At 51.0% G+C, this 13,093-nt stretch overlaps 1 protein-coding gene across 8 annotated transcripts in view; it reads right to left on the reverse strand.

Moving 5' to 3' along the window:
• Positions 1 to 13,093, reverse strand: part of PDZD2 (PDZ domain containing 2) — a 321,357-nt gene that overhangs the window by 122,770 nt on the left and 185,494 nt on the right. The window lies entirely within an intron of this gene.

Consider the following 13,093-nt stretch of genomic DNA (forward strand, 5'->3'; position numbering starts at 1 on the left):
AGGATGAGTTGGGTTTTACAGTCTTCAGATTTTACCAGGAAACAGAATTTTAAAAAATAGGCTCCCCAAAACTAACACACATATACTCTGTGACTTCTACTCTCTGTCAAACTCATCTCAGTTTGCTGCTGGAGCAAAAAGGGTCTTTCATGATCCATCGACCAGAGACACAGTCCCCCAAGCCCTCAGGCCTTCGTGATAGATATGAAAATTCACACGATTTAAATGAGAACAGCATCTTGTTAAAATGCGGACAGTCCTGGAGCAGTTAGAAGCGTCAGGGGAGAAAGAAGAACAGTCACTCCAAGGTCAAGCTTCCGAAAACCTGGAAGGACTGTTAGCTTTCAGGGTTCACGTTTGGCTTTTTAATCTACTCCTTTCTTTTAGAGTTTCACCCCAGGTGGATTTTCCCCCCACAATGAACCTGTATTGTCAGAAGAAGGTCCCAATCACCATGGGAAGTTCTTTGGATTTTCAAAGTTGTTTTTTATTCTACATGTATTTAAAAAAACGACTCAGTAGTACCCAGATTTTAAAAGAGTTCTTATTTTATAATTAGATGGTTCAAATGTCTCCTAAAAGGAAATGCTATACATTTCCACACATGCTCTTAATGGCTTCTAGTCATCCCAACTTCCTACCACCATGTCCTTGGGGGGCGGGGGGGTTGGGAAAAGGAAAGTTTTTTTTTTAAACAGTTTCCCACTGGCCAGTTTAACAAATGGGAAAAAGTGAAGCAAGACACCAAGTCCTGGGCAGATACATGACGTTTCACTGGCGGGGCAGAGAAAGACCTGCCGGGGGTCAGCGCCTGGTCTCCAAGCCCAATCCAGAAACCATGGACCAGTCCGAATTGTCATGTGCCATCCAGATTCTGAGACGTGATCATGTGAGTGTCCTGGAAATTACTTGCCTAGTTTAGGGGTGTGGACTTGTTCTGAGTGTAAGCTACGGAGAAGGAAGCCTGCTCTTCAGATTTTTTTAAAGAAGTGGGGCAGAAAGGAGGTTAAAACTTGCTTGGCCTATGACTAAACTAGTATTAATCAGAAGTAAGATTTGCCCATCAAGTATTCTCCCCAGTGTTAGTCTGTGGCACCTGCCAAAAACCTATGGTGGTGAAACCTGTTATTCCACCTCTCGTCCCATTCTCTCAACTAAGGGTGGATAATATACACTACATAATTTTGCTCTAAGGGAAATCTCTATGCCATTTACTCACAAAACCAGCCATGCAGCGCATACCAGAATGCAGTAAGTACACAAGCCATTAGAAACATCTAACCACCCAAGGTCTTTGGCAAATATGTTTTTTGGTCAAGCCATCTGTGGTAGGAATCCACAGCTCTGCTTCCTTGTTACCTTGGTTCCTGGGCTCAGGAGATGACAGTGTCCTCCCCCTCTGTGACCTGGGAGGGACCATGAAGATGACTTAGCCCAACCTTCTCATTGTGGGGAAGTGGAAACGGAGGCCCAGAGAGAAGTGCAAAAGCACGCCAAGGTCAGCACGTGAGAGGAGGTTCTGGAGCGGAACTGAGGCTCGATCTTCCTGATTCAAACTCAGGGCAGCACTAGGTGGTCGAGACGCAGATCTTCCTGTTCCAAGAACTACAGGCAGAGGCTCTCAGCCCTGGCTCTCCGGCTGTTCACCAGGCCTGGCCTAGGGACACGCCCCAGTCTCTCCCAGGAGCAAAAGCAGACAGAGGGGGACAAGCAAGGGCAGCATCAGCAGGACAGGGAGCGGCTGAGTGCTTCCAGCAATGCCCCTCGGAGGGAGGAATCAACAATACCACAAAAGCCAACGGACACCCCTGGGCACCCACCGACGAACAGGGAGCAGGGACACGGACGTCTGTTGGTACAACCGTGTCCATAGCAACCCAATTGGTCCATGGACTGACGAGTGGCCCTAAAAAATACGGTCTAACAGACCAATGGAATATTACTCAGCCTTAAAAGGGAAGGAAATTCTACACATAGCACAACAGAGATAAACCTTGAAGACATTATATTAAGTGAAATAAACCGGCCACAAGAAGACAAACACGCCTGACTCCACGTACGTGAGGAACCAACCTAGAGTGTCCCATTCGGAGAGGGACACAGTGCAGTGGTGGTGGCAGGAGCTGGGGAGGGGGGCACGGGCAGTCACTGTTTCCTGGGGACAGAGTTTGTTTTACGAGATGAAAAATGCTCTAAAGGTGGATGGGGTGATGACTGCACATCGTTGGCAGGGCTAATGCCACAGGACTGCACACTTAAAAATGGTTAAAATGGGCCCTGACCGGTGTAGCTCAGTGGGCTGGGCATCGTCCTGCAAAGCAGAAGGTTGGCAGTTCAATTCCTGGTCAGGGCAGATGCCTGGTTTGTAGGTTCGGTCCCTGGTCAGGGCGTGTACGGGTCACTGTTTTACACACATCAACGTTTCTCTCCCTCTCTTTCCCTCTAAAAATAAATAAATAAAATGTTTAGAAAAAACGGTAAATCTTATATTGTATATGTACACATATATTTTTAAAAGCCAGTGAGTGAATCTTTTCTTGGTTTCCCTGTTGGCCAGTTCCACAGCTGTCACGCGTCACATGATTGCAGCCACCCAGCACAGACGACCACCTGCCGTAACGCAACATTTGTAAGTGACTTGAGAACAACAGGAAGCACTGAAGTTTCCTTCTCTTTTGTTCCCTGTCTCACGGTCAAAAGTAACTCCCGGGAAGTTGCGCAAGCGAACAGGGTGCTCCGTGTGCTCCCACGCGCTGCGATGGAAGATGGTGATGGCAATGACCATCTCGGCGGGGAGCCCTGGCCAGCGCAGACTCAGAGAAGCGGCTCCCTTCCGCTTCTGCGGCAACGCACGGGGCTCACAGACACCCCAGAGGCGGCCCCCGTGAGGCTGTGGTCCGGCGCGCCCCTTTATAAAGCTCTCTCTGAGCTCGTCCACGCCTCACCTCACTGCAGCCGGGCAGCACAGGCTGGGGCCGTCATGCTTTTTGTCCTTGTATGCGCACAGAACTCGCTCTTCACTACAGAATCGGCCCGCATGCCCCGCTCTCTCACCAGAACTTCTCAGTCTCCATCCTCGACTTCCCTCCTTCCTCCTGGCAGGCCAGGGTGAGACCTGGAGGGGCACCAGCATCTCTCTCTCCCCCCCTTCTCTGAGTTTCCTCATCTGCATCCACAGCAACAACCACCAAGAAAGAGCCGCCACCTCCGCCACCTCCACCACCTCCACCACCTCCACCACCTCCACCACCTCCACCACCTCCACCACCTCCATCTCTGGAGCTCCGCCCCAGACTCCGCCCCTCCTGCCCCACTCCAGGTAGCTGAAACCCAGCATGCCCTCAAATAAAACCCATTAGCCTCTGCCTCAAACTGCTACCTCCTCCTACAGTCCCCCTTTAATTAATGTCAGTCCCCAGTCACTCAAGCCCAAGTAAGTCACCCTTGACTCCTCTCTTCCCTTCACCTCTGGTGGTTAGGTCCTGTTAACTCTACTTCATAAACCTTTTACCTGTCCCCTCTCCTGTATTCTGTCACCTCTAGGGGCTCTGATTCCAAATGAGTCTCTCTTCCTCAGTTGTTCACCACTCCGATCTATCCTGAGATACCCGATAGCAAAGATGTAACAACCGCCTGAAATGCTCTGACAATTTCTCATTGCCCAAAGGATAAAGCTCTCTGTCTGATACCGAAGACCACTCCTGATCCAGCCCCAATGCCCACATCACGAAACACACTGGCCGTTGCTTTTTTTCATGTGGTATCTATGCTTCCACTGCAGGGAAAGAGGGGCTTGTTATGGGCATCTAGTGGGAAGAGGGCCAGAGATGCTGCTGAACACCCAACCATGCACAAGACAGTCCCCTGCAACAAAGAATAAGCCACACAGGTTCTCAGAGCACGTGGCTCCACTGTATTATTATTACCACGATGGCTTCCCACGCTAGGGACGCAACCATAAATGTTGTCAGAATGCAGAAAATGAAATGGATGTGAGAAGCAGGTTAGGCAAAAGCAACAGGGGTGTTGAGGACTGGAGCAGACACGCCCTTCCAAAAGCATCCAGAGTCCAAAATCCCCCAAACCCTAAGCAGCAGAAGGGTGGGTCTGCAGCTTCCAGGAGGCTCCTGAGCAGGGGTGGAAGGGCTGGATCAATACTTATTGCAAAGTTTCCTCTTGTATTTCACTTCAGAGCCATGCATACTCCCAAGTTCTAGTACATAAATGGAAAGAAAGACAGAATGAAACTCTCTTGTCCAGACCCATAATACAGTTTCACTGTCCTTTTGAATTTTCATTCCCCCAAAGGTTCTTTCTCTGTAATCTTTCTAATGACCTTCCTCTGGCTTTTCCAAAACCGCACTCTACAAACAGAAGAAGGACTCCAAGGACAGATACGTCTGACAAGTGTGACGGGTGCGTCCAAATCTTATTTTGTCGGGCAGTCCCCACGCCTGCCTTTTTATAACGTAGCATATTAACAGGAAACAGGTGCTGTGGGAGAACTTTTTGGAACACCCCTAGGCATTCTCCTTAGCCACCTTAATCAGTACAGGGCACTCTTTCGGTTTAAGTTTCCATTCGTGCAGGAAAGCGCCAGCTCCCCTAACTCAGCCCCCTTGTCTCAGGCCGGAGCCCTTAGCTCCTCCTCACTGTTCTCAGCCGCATAGCTTGTCTCCCTGTGTAAACAAAGGTGGGCAGGTGAATGGGAGTGGTTTGCTTCAGGAAGGTACCACCTCCGATGCAGGTGCAGGGAGGCAATGAGTTACTTACACCAGGTCAGGGAGGGTGACTGAATAGGAAGTGCACATCAGCATGTCCCAGGTCCTGGGACCCAGACAAGGACACATGCCTCTAAGGGACATTGCACCACCAGCCAGCATTTCAGAATAGAGTTCCATTAGTGAGGATTAGGTCAAGCCGTTCAACGAGATAAGCATGTTTCTCCTGGACACAGATGGAGAACAAGACCAATCACTTTGGGGCAAGGAACATCTACCTTCCGAGGAACAAGGAGTCTTCATGAATTCCACCAACGAGTGCACAGCTCACGGCTCCCCACGGGAAGCTGACCCAGTTGTGCCCTCACTCCAAGGCATGGCAGCTCCGGGGCCCCTCCTTGCCTAGGACAAACCCCTCAGACTGGCGGGACAGCGTGGTCTTAGTCGTAGAGTGAGGGCTCACTCCCCCACTTTTTAGCCTGGCTTGTTGGTCCTGTCAATCCTTTGGATTAGAAGTACTTTGTTTCTTCATAGAAATGAAGACATTTTTGGCTTTGGAAACTAAGTCCAACCCATCAGAACCTGAACTCCCCTCCCAGGAACCCGCGGGGATCCGGCCGAGCGCTGGCGCTAACTCATCCATGTTTGGGCAGAGGGAACAAGGGTTTCCTCAGCCACTGTCACCAGCCACCTGCAGCCGGAGACTTCTCTCTAATGCCTCTCAAGGCCCCAGGCTCTCTACAAATCTGTTTTTGTGAACACCTTTGAAGACAGCTCCCCAAAGCCCCAGTATATGGTCTTGCTGGTGTCAGGAGATTAGCTGCCCACTTAACACCAGAAGCAGACAAGTAACTGAGTGTGTCCTCTAAGCACACTCGCTGTGCACACTCAGGGCACAGACGAGCCCTTGTCCATCTGAAGGCCCCCACCTTCGCAGGGGGATGTGCTAAGTGGGAAGCAATGCATAAAAGCCGTCGGGGCTCCCAGACGTCTGCAGGGAGGGACAACCATGGGCTGGGGGTCAGAAGTGACTTTCTGGAGGAAGAGGCTCGCAAGCCGAGCTTTAAAGGCTGCTTCTCAGTTTTGTGTGTCCCACGATTCCACGCCCCCCCCACATACGTAAAAAGAAAACGGGCCCATCCTCCTCACCGTTGGGGGTTGTGCGATGCACCTGACTTTCACCATGCGAGCAGGTGGACACGCTGAGCGGCAGGCTTGTTCACAGGCATTCTGGGAAGGACACGGACTGGACAACTGTGACATGGGCCACTGTCACAGTTCCACTAAGATGTCACACGGGAACAAAACAGTGGGCTGAGGTTGCAGTCTCCAACCTTTATATTTTGTTTTTGCTGCACTGATATATCCAATAATGAAAGTGCTACCTTTCGCTTGCTTTTCAGAACCTGAAGGCGATGTGGACGTTTAATGAACCCGTCGTGACTCCCCTGGGTGCCACGCGTCCCAACTGTGTATAGATTGAAAACCAGGCAGCTCTGGAGCAGGAGGCAGAGTTCTGGGTGTGGTTCCCGAGCAGCAGGAGAACAGGCTTAAATTTCAACCCTCGCCAGGGTGCTAAGTGCTCAAAGGGAGTGGATGGCACTGTGCCGCTTGGGTCACCTGAACCGAGTTCACCCTCTGCCCCGGGGGCTGGGCTGCAAGTGTATTCCAGCAGGGCTGGTGAAACTTGTAGGAACTGGAAATACGGTTTTTTCAAAGCAGCTTCTGTGATTAACCAACTCCTTCCCTCCTGTCTCCTTCTGCTGTCTTGTGAGTTTTAACAGTGGCAACAGAATTCCCTGCAGTGCTGTTTTAACGGTTTTCTGCATCCAGTCTGTAATTTCTAGATCTCAAAATAGTTCCTCTTAAAAAAATACAGTCCCCCAAGTCTACAATATGATGAAAAAGTATCAGCCTTTCTTTCTTTTTTTTTTTTAAAAAGAAAGTATTTTTTTTTAAGATTTTTATTTATTTCTCTTTAGAGGGGAAGGGAAGGAGAGAGGGAGAGAAACATCAATGTATGGTTGCCTCTAGTGCGTCCCCTGCTGGGAATTGGCTTGCAGGGAACTGGCCTGCAACCCAGGTATGTGCCCTGACTGGGAATCAAACCGCGATTCTCTGGTTCACAAGCCCGCGCTCAATCCACTGAGCTACAACAGCCAGGGCTAGCCTTTCTTTCTCAAGTGGGGAGGGTGGAGCGAGCCCTTGGAGGAAGAAAGGTACCAAAAGCCACAGCATGCTCAACGACACGTGGGCTCGCTGGACTTGAGAGGTATTTCTCGTCTCTCCCAGGAAGAAATCTCCTCTTGGAATCACGTATGGTTCTGGGGGGGGGGGGGTAGGAACTTGACTTACAAAACCTTGGCTTTCAGGACCATTGGTGAGGAAGCAGGGTCATGTATGGAAATGTCTTTCAATAGCCTCCAAACAATCAGTTACTTGTTTCCCCCCTTTTGTTCCCACAAGAATTTCTCTAAATAATTGGAGATTTCCCATGGGAAGCCAGCAATGGTGACTTCCAGATCTTAAACTTATCTAAATCAGTGTAAAAACAAAAGGCACAAGAATGCGCCTGGCTGGCTGGTAACAATGCACTTTCTGGCCGTGAGAAGAACAGCCAAAGTGTGAAACGTCCAGCCCTGGAGGGGGCTGGACCAGGGGGTGACGTCTCTTCCGTCTTTACTCAACGAACTGAGATTGTGGGGTCCTCCCAGCATCGGCCAATGCAAGTTTAATTCTAAGACCTACGAAAATAGTTGGGGCAGGGCTTTCATCATCGAAGAAGCAAAATAACCTCAGACTCCATAAGAAAATAAGCTGGGTTCAAAAGCTCCAAAACCTCCCAGCTCGGTGGACTGGGCGTGTTCACGATGGTATGGCTGCCAGGGGGTAAGGAGATGGGGGGGCTGGATGGAAAAGGGGGGGGGCTGAGAGGTACAGACTGGTAGTTCCAAACGGTCCTGGGGACGGACAGCCCAGCATAGAGAGTACAGTCAGTAACACTGTAATAACTATGTAAGGGGTCAGTTGGGTACTTGAACTATTGGGCAACAGTTGGTGAAGTACAGGACTGTGTAAGTACATATATCACTAGACTGTACATCTGAAACTAATACAAAACAATATTGAATAGAAAGTATAATTGAAAAAAGTTTTTAAGTGAAAAAAAAAATTATTTTAGCCGCAGCCATCTGTGCGTGGTGCCTGCAGAGGGCAAGAAGTTTCCCGGCACTGTGGCCTCTGAGTGTAGGTGACGCCCTCGAGTCACACAGAAGGGGGCGCTGGCACTCGGGTCTGCCTGTTCCCAACTCCCGTGCTCCCCCCTCTCTGCACCAGACTCGTAAGGTGTTCCCCCGGCCACAGAGGGTCTAAGCGAGTCCTCTGTGAAGCCTTTCGGGGGCAGCATATTAGTGGGAAGAGAGTGAGCCTCAGGTAACTACGGATTAAATTCACGGTCCCCCTGGGTGAATAACGCACACACATCTCGATGCCTCAGCTTCCTCCTCTGAAAAAGTAGCATGCATTTACAGAGCTTTTGCTAAAATAGAGAGATGTTGATGATTTAGATCGTCCCTGTGCTGGCCTCACGCCGGGCACTCGGCAAATTGTGGTTACAGTGACTCTTGCGTAAAACTGACCCACCCCTCTCCTATTTCTCCTCGTTGACGTTTCCTCTCTGCTCTTTTGCCTTATTTAGATCACTACCCAAACCATACATGGCTTGTCTTTAGTCCCAAAGTCCCTGGCTTAATCTAAAGTAACGCGGGGGAGAGTGGGAAAGGAAGGCAGCGTGCTCAGGGAAGGGCAGTGCTCAAAGCCTGGACTCAGCGCTCTGTGTCCCTGAAGGGGCTGCCAGCTCCGGTCAGGACACTGGTCACCGGACAAGCAGAGGCAAGGACTGTCCACACAGAACACCCGCCCAGATTCCACTGGGTGACCTGGGGTGTCCCCACAACCAGGGCTTTTGTGTTGGGGGGAGGGAGGGAGCACACCCCAACTTTGATGGTGCTCCGTCAAGGTCCCATCGGGTAAGTGACAAGCCAGGACTGGGGTTTCCTTCCTCCCTTCCTCCCTTCCTTCCTTCCTTCCTTCCTTCCTTCCTTCCTTCCTTCCTTCCTTCTTTTCCTTCCTTCCCTCCTTCCTTCCCTCCTTCCTTCCCTCCCTCCCTCCCTCCCTCCTTTCTTTCTTTCTTTTCTTTCTTTCTTTCTTTCTTTAACCAACGGAGACAGGGAAGGAAAAAGAAGTATAAAGACTAAGGCTGCTCTAAGCATCCGAGGCGAAGCCTGCACTAGCGTTATCAGAGATATGCTTTGTAAAGGGAAGATTCTCCCAGGGAGCCCAGACCCTGGGGAGCAGCTCACTATCCCATACATGCACCTTGAGGGAGGATTCAGAAGAGATACTCAGAGTGACGTTCACGAGGACTTCCAGACGGCTCTGATTTAACTTCTCAACTCCGGGATCTCTGTGTGCTCCCCCAGCCAGTTCCATGTTCCATGAAGAAGAGGGTGACTTTTGCAGCTGGATATGCCATTGACCTTTTACCCAGCCCAACACCCCTCCTCTCCCCAGGGTCCCCCCCTCAGCCCCAGAATTTCACTTTTCTTTCTACACGTCCTTCGGTGGAAAGGGACCCTATTTTGATTTCTTCCTAGCTCTCCTTGACATAGGTTAACAATATGCTCTGCCTAGTAGGCTTCAAATGCCACCAACGTCCTAATCTCATGATTCCGAGTTTCTCTGCAACAAACGTTAACTCCTGACCATGGCCACCAAGCCCTTCGACTGGCTGACCCCATCTTCCTAGCCGCCCTGCTGGTCTTGTCTAACCTCTGCCGTAGGTTACTGGGCCCCACCTTTGCTCAAGTGCTAGTGTCTGTCTTCACCAACACTTTTTTCTTCAATGCCAGCCAAATCTTTCTGATGTTTGCCAGCCATGCTACTGAGTACATGAACAGTGACACGCCAACCATACTTCCCATCATGACAATCAGCACAAGGGCCCCCGGGAGATGTTGATTGATATTGACAGGAAGTACACACCTCAGGTGCACTGCCCCAGCCATCCTGGGCCTCCCTCCCTTCCCTCGGCCTCCAGAGTTGTTTTGTCTCCAGCCAAACGAAACACTCCCACCAAGGAATGGCTAGGCACGAGGCCTCTGCAGAGGAGGAAGCAGCGAACACCCAGGGAACCTGCAACAAAACAGGCGAGCACGTGCAGGTCACAGCCTTGCACAAGTGACACTGGAATCAGGGCCAGCCCAGGCTAAAAATAGGTTCCCCTGAATCAGACCATCAGCAGGTATCAGAAGACATGAGAACACTGCACCTAGCTCACACGGTTGGCTTGCTGGGCTGGGGCAGCCGGTGCCCCAGGTTTGAGGCAACACGGAGATGGCACCCGAGTACCTGTTCACCTCTTGCTCAAAGGCAATTGGTGACCCAGTGGGAGCGAAATCGGGCCTCTGCCCGACGGCAGGCATGTAGAGGCACTGTCCCCTTCCACACCACGGCACCTGGGCAGAGAGGCCAACCTTGGATACGGCCCGGAGCCTCTGAAAGACACCAGAGAGACGTGTCTGCTCCGGGCAGGGCAGCCACAGCTGCCAACGGAGACCCGGGGGCCCTGTTCTAGAATGGGCCCATCATGAAAGCTTTGTATTTTGGAAACACGATGCTCCTCATCTAGAAAATGCCTTGGAAAAATAATGTAAAAAATAAACAATGTTTTTTCTCCCAAAGAGGCAGTCTTAGATTTCACAAGCACTCGGGAGCAACGGCAGCACCTACACGGCCCCACGCTGCTCTCCAAAGGCTCTCCCGACACATCGCACCGAGATGCACCTGCCGGACCCACCTCCACTAAGTTCTCCTGGAAAACAGGCTCTGAACACACAGGGTTTCTGAACGAAGCCCTGGTCTGCAGGGGCCCTGCAAAGAGGGAGCTCCCCTGCTAACAGCGGAAGAGGACAGTGGTCGGGAGAGGCAGAGTACTCATTAACCTGGCTGCACGCTGCTGGTCCTCTCATCCAGCCTTCAAAAACACGTCTGAGAAGAATAATGCTTCTGCCCAGGGTAAGTGTTGAGACAGCAACAAAAAAAGGTCAGAAACCCACGAACACAGGCACGAGTGCACAGATCAGACCTCGCTCCCCTCGCCCCCTCAGCCGCCAGCCTTGGAAACTCTCTGCCCTGTACACAGACCAAGCGGGGTGCCCGCAAGCCTGCAGGGTGTTCAGTCAAGCCCAGAGATGCGTTCTCCTGCGGACAGAGAGGGGTTTGTCTGGAGGGGTCGCCTGCCTCCAGGCCCACGTGTCTGGAGATAGGACCCAGACAACGATGGTCCTCTGGCTAAGCCCCTGGGAGAGCGGCAGCAGGAATATGGGAGACCCCTGCTCTCAGGGGTCACTGCCTCATGGGGAAGGCACCCAGCACGGAATGCCTGCGGCTGGTGAACCGGGGAGCAGAAACAAAGTCTAGGGGAGCCCACCAGGTTAGAACTCATCCAAGAAGGGCCACCTGTGCACGGGTCCGACCTTTGGTACACAAGGACTTGACGGGTGCCATCTAAGGCCACTGCCGATGTGAAGTGAGGTGTTTCCCCAGTTGGAGCGTAGGCAACGGGAGGGTGCTGGCTTCCCAACTCTCTGGAGTGATGTTCTGGAAACATCCAACATGTCTCACTTGAGAAAGTAAAAGTATCCGGGGAAGCCCTTTCTAGGCCTTTCAAAAGAAATAGGAATTTATATCCGAGACTTTGCCTCTTTCCCCAGGAGAGCCAGGCACGTTTTCGCCACGTGAAGCACTTCCCCGTGTCCTACATTCTGCTGATCTCGACCTCTGCGTGTGTTAATCCCCGCCGGGCGGACGGTAAATATTTCATGCCGCCCCCACTTCCCTCTCGAGCACTTGTCAGAATTGCTGAGGCTGCCGGACTGAGTTCAGGTTTGCTTTGCCTGCTTTCTATGTCGTTCTGCCCTGTGCATGCATCGTGTCACCTCGGTTCCAGCTGAGCTCCCAGCTGGAACAAAACCAGCCCCTGTCACTGAGCGATTGCCTCAGTCTCTTCACTGAAGACACTAGGACTGGCCGCGGCACCAGACTTCACTGGGTCACGCTCACGCATCTGTCCTCCGAAAACTTCAAGGTTGTCCCCGGAGACACGCCCCATCCACTCAGAATATTTTCCTTTTCAAAATGAGATCCTTCTGTTGTAATTTACACAACTCCAAGTTTTTAGTGCTTTGGAGCTGCCCGGGCCTGTGCCCCCGACCTGAGAATTTTCCTAGCTTTCTGGTTCTGGGACTGCGTGGCCTTGGAGACGTCCATTGAGGCCCTTTGTGGTTGAGTTGGCACCAGTGATGAGTTACCGACATTGATGTGTGTGTCACCGCAACACAGGGAGTGACATCTGGCTGCAGCTCCCAGCAGCAGAGACAGATTGCTGTGGGTGGGGAGAGTGACCCAATTAAAATGCAAATGGGTCCTCTTCTTGCTGCTGCTGAGTGAACTTTGAAGGAAAATTAATACATCGAGGGCAAGTCCCTGGCCAAATCGAGACTTCAAGATGACCAGGAAAATGCAAATGAAGACCCTTCGTGATGACTTCATCTCTAGTGCTGTGGAACCTCTGAACCCCAGTCATGGTGAACAAGGGGGTTAAAAGGACCCAATTTGGCCTTCTTTCCCCAGTCATCTCAGGTTAAACGCTGATCTGCTTATTCTCCTGATGACGTAAACCACTGCTTCATTATCAAACTGAGAAAGACAGAAACCCATGTGGGCAGCAAGGGCTGTGGGCGGAAGGGCAGCCCCACACAGTGGGGTTGTGGTTTCCTAAAAAGAATAACAACTTCGAGAAGCTAAAACTTAAAAACTGTGCGCCAGACGCTGTGTCCAGCATTCGAACTTAACTCCTACAATAACCCTCAGGGTCACAGAGTTTGGATCTTTTCCAATTCTGCAGGCTGGGTGCAGCTGTCAGGGATGCGGATGGCATTTGCCCGAAGTCGCCCAGTTGACGAGCAGACCAGCAGCCAATCCTTGGGCCCCCTTTCCTTTTGCTTCTAGACTATTGCTCCGATCAAGTCTCTATTATTTTCAGAACTCACGCTTGCCCGTGATGCTTTTCTTGAAAGCAACCTGAAGCCTGAAAGAAGTACCCAATGTATCTTTTAATGTAAAAATTACTTTTATTGACCCATTGTCAAGAAACTCTTATATTTTGATTACAGCTGTTTGACCAGGAAGGAATCCACGCTAAGTTCATTGTAATGAAACATAAAATACACGGCAAATCTTAGGCATCACACACTCCTAGGCACGTCTTTCAGGAAAGCAGAAGAGCGTATTCCTTATAAAGAAAAAACAGG

The sequence above is a fragment of the Artibeus jamaicensis genome, unplaced genomic scaffold (assembly GCF_021234435.1).
Source record: "Artibeus jamaicensis isolate MK-2021 breed Jamaican fruit bat unplaced genomic scaffold, CSHL_Jam_final scaffold_369, whole genome shotgun sequence".
Classification (NCBI taxonomy): domain Eukaryota; kingdom Metazoa; phylum Chordata; class Mammalia; order Chiroptera; family Phyllostomidae; genus Artibeus; species Artibeus jamaicensis.